This window comes from Syngnathoides biaculeatus, chromosome 23 (assembly GCF_019802595.1).
Source record: "Syngnathoides biaculeatus isolate LvHL_M chromosome 23, ASM1980259v1, whole genome shotgun sequence".
Lineage (NCBI taxonomy): Eukaryota > Metazoa > Chordata > Actinopteri > Syngnathiformes > Syngnathidae > Syngnathoides > Syngnathoides biaculeatus.
The window spans coordinates 178,630-184,657 of NC_084662.1; positions in this window are offsets into that span (position 1 = coordinate 178,630).

Genomic DNA, 6,028 nt, shown 5'->3' on the forward strand with positions numbered 1-6,028 from the left:
TGCAGCCCTTTGGGGAACACAATATTGTGCTACCTGTAGGCCGTTCCTATGCCCGGATAAATCCAGAGGGCTGCGTCAGGTCGGGGATCCGGCGTAAAACTGTACGAAACACATATTAGCATTCATTTAAAAACACATATGGGAATTCATCAAACAAACTCCATAACAGATTGGTTGTGGCACGGGCTAAGCACTGTTAATCTGCGAGGTGGAGGTAGAAATTCAGATAATGTAGGTTGAAGGCAAAACAGAGAAGGAAAGTGACTTAGTCGGCAGAAGAATAAGAGAAATGCACAGACCCATAATGCTTTGTGTAGGGACTTTGAATGTTGGGACTATGACAGGAAAAGCTCAGGAGTTAGTTGACATGATGATTAGAAGAAACGTTGCTACATTGTGCATCCAAGAGAGCAAATTGAAAGGGAGTAAGGCCAGAGGTTTAGGAGCAGGGTTTCAATTATTTTTACCATGGAGTACATGGGAAGAGAAATGGAGTAGGGTTTATTCTAAAGGAAAAGCTGGCTAAGAATGTATTGGAGGTGAAAAGAGTATCAGATCGAGTGATGAGGATGACATTTGTAATTGAAGGTATGGTGTATAATGTGATTAGTGGCTATGGCCCACAAGTTGGACATGACCTTGAGCTGAAGGAGAAATTCTGGAAGGAACTAGATGAAGTAGTCCTGTGCATCCCAGTCAGGGAGAGAGTTGTGATTGGTGCAGATTTCAATGGACATGTTGGCGAAGGAACCAGGGGCGATAAAGAAGTGATGGGTAAGTAGGGCATACAGCAAAGGAACTTTGAGGGTCAGATGGTGGTGGACTTCACAAAAAGGATGGAATTGGCAGTGGTGAACACTTATTTCCAGAAGAGACAGGAACATAGGGTGACCTACAAGAATGGAGGTAGAACCACGCAGATGGATTATATTTTGTGCAGATGATGAAATTTGAAGGAGGTTACTTACTGTAAGGTAGTGGTGGGGGACAGTGTGAGACTTGGTGGTGGAACCTCAAAATACAATAAGTCATGTAAGAGATTAGGAAAGAAGTGGGAGACGGAGAGGACTGAGGAGAGGCGAAAGGAATACATTGAGATGCGTCGTAGGGCAAAGGTAGCGGTGGCGAAGGCATTGAAGAGGCGTTTGATATGTGCACCACATTGGAGACAAAAAAAGGAGAAAAGAATCTCTACAGGTTGGCCAGATAGAGGGATGAAGATGGGAAAGATGTGCAGCAAGTAAAGGTGATTAAGGATAGCGATGGAAATATGTTGACTGATGCCAGTAGTGTGCTAAGTAGATAGAAACAGTACTTTGAGAAGTTAATGAATGAAGAAAATGGGAGGGAAGGTCAATTTGGAGAGGTGGAGTGGGAAGTTATTCAATAGAATAGTAGTGGGAGAGAAAATGCCAGAAGAATGGAGGAAAAGTGTACTAGTACCCATTTTTAAGAACAAAGGCGATGTACAGAACTATGGAAACTACAAAGGAATGAAGATGATGAGCCACACAATGAAGATATGGGAAAAAGTAGCAGAGGCTAGGCTCAGGTCAGAAATAAGAATATGCGAGCAACAGTATGGTTTCATGCCTAGAAAGAGTACCACAGATGCATTATTTGCCTTGAGGATGCTAGTGGAAAAGTACAGAGAAGGTCAGAAGGACTACATTGCGTCTTTGTAGACCTGTAGAAAGCCTATGATAGAGTACCAAGAGAGGAACTCTGGTACTGCATGCACAAGTCCGGTGATGCGGAGATATGCGTAAGAATAGTACAGGACATGTAGGGTTAGGTTAGGTGTGTCAGAAGAATTTAAAGTGAATGTGGGAATGCATCAGGGATCCGCCCTGAGCCCCTTCCTGTTTGCAGTAGTAATGGATAGGCTGATAGATGAGGTTAGACTGGATTCCCCTTTAACCATGATGTTCGCAGATGATATTGTGATCTGCAGTGAAAGCAGGGAGCAGGTGGAGGAACAATTAGAAACATGGAGGCACGCACTGGAAAGGAGAGCAATGAAGATTAGCCAATGTAAAACAGAATATATGTGCATGAATGTGAGGGGTAGTGGGGGAAGAGTGAAGCTTCAGGGGAAAAGAGAGAGCAAGGTTGGACGACTCAACAATTCAAAGCAATGGCACGGTGGCACTGAAGAAACAACAGGAAGGAGAACTGGAGGGGGCAGAAATGAAGATGTTGAGGTTCTCGCTCGGAGTGAGCAGGTTGGATAGGATTAGAAATGAGCTCATTAGAGGGACAGCCAAAGTTGGATGTTTTGGAGACAAGGTGAGAGAGCAGACTTCAATGGTTTGGACATCTCCAGAGGCGAGAGAGTGAGTATATTGGTAGAAGGGTGCTGAGGATGGAGCTGCCAGGCAAAAGAGGAAGACGAAGGCAAAAGAAAAGGTTGATGGATGTTGTAAGAGAGGACATGAAGACTGTCGGTGTTATTGAGGAAGATGCACAAGATGGTCTTAGATGGAAAAAGATGACACGCTGCGGCAACCCCTAATCGGGACAAGCCGAAAGGAAAAGAAGAGAAAAAAAAATTATGTTTCACAAAGTACAATTGTAAGGATGTCTCAGGATGCCAACTTTCAAGTGAAATAGGACCCAAAGCAATGTTTTGCCCCGACCGGAAGTTGAAGCCGAATTCCCACGTTAAAGTGGTTGTGCGGAGTCTAATTTTTACTCTCAGTCATTGGGCCACACACTCTCCTGCTTAGTTTACCTTATAGAATTTGTGCACGTGATGTCAGTTTGTACGGTGCCATATTGCCGGTCAAACGAAGCTGTTCGGCAGTGCGGGGGTCGTTGAACAAGAGCAGATTTTTCACAATGCCTGAGACTTTTCGTGCTGTTGGTTGACACAATCGACGAGACAGTTCTTCAAAGATATTGTTGTATAGAATACCAGCTGAAAAGACGACAAAAGATTAATGGACTTTGTCAATTAAATGGGATGGATGGTGCCCAACGAAATACACACACATGTAAAGCAATCATTTGAGGTAGTAATTATTTATCAATCTCAAATGATCAAGAAGTATTTATAACGCCAAGTTGACTCATCTGAGAACAATGCCATTGGAAAAAAAAAAAAAAACGTCCATCACAGCGGTTTACAGAGGTTAACATGTGGCAGCAATACGCTTCCATGTACGGAGGCTAATTTTTTTTCCCAACCATTTTTAATGAATGCGAGTTTGTGTCAAACCAGGGGTCATTTATGTAATATTGGTATTTGTATTGATCAAATTTGAGTGGATCAATCGACTTATTCTCTTATTCCTGATTGAGAACACATCCAGCAACGAAGTATTTGTATGCATCCAGACTTTTATACGCTTTCAAACACTTCTGTGTAAAACTCGCCAACTTATTCACCAGATACATGTGTATATCCAGTTGTCCAATAATAGCGGAACCGATTTAACAGTCAAATTTCTTTTCGGCAAAAACATCGACTTCAGCATTAAACATGGTTCTATTCCAAGTATCTCTATTTTTTCCACATACCTTCATCTATTATCAGCTTCTAAATGTTTAACGGTATCGGACACAACTCTGGGTGTCGTGCTATTAGACATTTTCGTGTCGTCTCAACAAAATTAACTTGCAACAATGCTTGTTTGACCGGCAATATGGCGAGAAACTTAAATCACGTGATTTTATGAGATCGGTGCACGAGCTCTATACCGCCTCTCCTTCTCTCTTAAAGAGGTACACTCATAATTACAAATGTTACAGTACTTACGAAACCCATCATTGTGATTTATGACAGCGTCCCTATGCACCCGCCACAACCGATGCTTTAGTTAGCATCAGTCTGGGCAACGAAGTGCAAAGACGAGCTCGACATGCTGCTTATGTTTACTCTTGATAATAATGGCAAAAGTAGTGTTGTTTTAAGATGCCATGAATGTTGGAATATGTCAATAGTAGAAGAAAAAGTGGTGAAACTGGATGAGATTTTCTCTTTTCAGAGTGAGAAAGGTTTGGTCTGAAGCCAAAGTAGAAAGTGAAGGATAAGATGGTGTATAATGTTAAAATTCCACTTTGGCACAGCCTGATCGAGGATGAAACCACAGACAATACAGTTTACAAAAAGCTAATTCTGTTTTTTAAATATAGGAGGCAACATAACATTAACCTTAAAAGTGTTTGGAAGCATCATTCAACTTTCAACATGCATTCCTAATTTTGCAAGCAATAATTCAGTTTTACAACAAGAAAAACAGACAGGGATATCATTGTGGATTAACGCAAAAAAAAAAAAAAAAAGTTGGAAGTAACCTTTCAAATTTATAGTTCATAGTTGGCTTGGTTGGCAATGTATTTTTTTGTTTGTTGACATTTTCATTGTAAGTTTGCAAAAACACAAAGTTATTCTTAATGTTCTGATTGGAATGTAAATGTTGTAATCTGAATCTTTTAATGACCCATGTAATTTCAATGGATGACACTGATCTGACTCCATGCATACATCTGATGTTGCTCACAGTGGTCAAAGGGAGCGATCACTCACTGCAGCATTGCCACATGATGATCGTAAACACATCCATGGTCCTTTTAAGAAGTATGCATAGGCATCCTCTTTCAAAAAAAGGCCTGTTTCATTAAAAGCTTGCTCCTACCATCCCTCACTGAAGAGGTTCGGAAACTCTTCCTCCAAGTAACAACGAGAAGCACCATACAAAAGTATGTTTCTAAAGTTGTATCTTTCTTTTACTTTATTAAACCAGCCTTTTCTGGCCAAGCCTTTTGCCCGAAGCTAGGTGGGACAGGTTCCAGCACTCCTGCATCCCTTGTGAGGATGCATGGTTTGGAAAATGGATGCATGTACATTTAAAATTTATATGAATTCTACACTTTTTCTCTCTCAGTAGTGACGTATTTCCATGTGAAATTTCAAGTGTAGTGATTGATCACACTGTTAGGCATTTAAGTGTTCCACACTAGTTACTCCCACTATATTAGAATGAGATTGAGGAAACAGAAATATAACAGTTTTTTGTCCCAGAAGTTATGCATGACCTTATGGTTGGAAAACATATCCATCTGAAACTGGACACATTGTTTATGGAGAATACGTCGCGGCGACTATCCTTAGATTTGCTTTGCAGTACCCATAAAGGAAGCTTCCACCTCCTACATGATAGTCTTGATTATTTCTTTGCAGGAACATCTGCATTTCTCTGCCATGACCATTTTTTTGTATCAGGATAAACCCGTAAACATTGGACAGCCTCCAATTTGTATTACTGTGTCTACAAAGTAATCAGCCACAACCCTTGGATCACTCTGAGTTGTCTATGCCTCCGTCCACATTTTGTGACTGCTAAATCCATTGATACAGCCAGTCATTGCAACACCATATGGCTTTAGTTTATCATATGAATGCATTTGCCATAAAGCGTTGGGGCCTTTGTTGCCATCGTAGACCATGTGCTCCTGGTTGATCCAACATTGTGATTAATAATGTGATTGTTTCGTATGAAATGACAAAGTCCCTTTGAACACCCCACAGTTGTAACCAATGATAGCCTTGTAGGTGACTACAACCAGCCATTTTACCTTCCCAAAAATTAATTTACTTCAAATCTGTGATTCTCTCTTTTGAACAGGAGTTGTTTTATGAATTTTCTTCTCAAAGTTGTGTTTTTTTTGGTGACATTGCACCAAAAGGCTAAATATTTTCCCATTTGTGAAACACACACTGAAGTGTAGCATCAGAGGTTGCTCCATATTCCTCATTTTAGGACAGGGGTTCTGCTTTTCTCTTTTACGGCATACATCTGATTTCACTTGGGTAAACAAGGCACAGACAGAGAACAAGGAAAGAGCAAAGAAACTAACCACAAAAATTGCCTGCACAAAAGAAATTCATGAGTTCCAACAAATATTTGAAAATGTTTTAAATTAAAAAAAAAATACAATTCCATATTTGAAGCATGCCCATTAGTTTGAACATTACATAACCCATTAGAGATGAAGCTTAGAATCAACTGTTTATTTTAAAAGC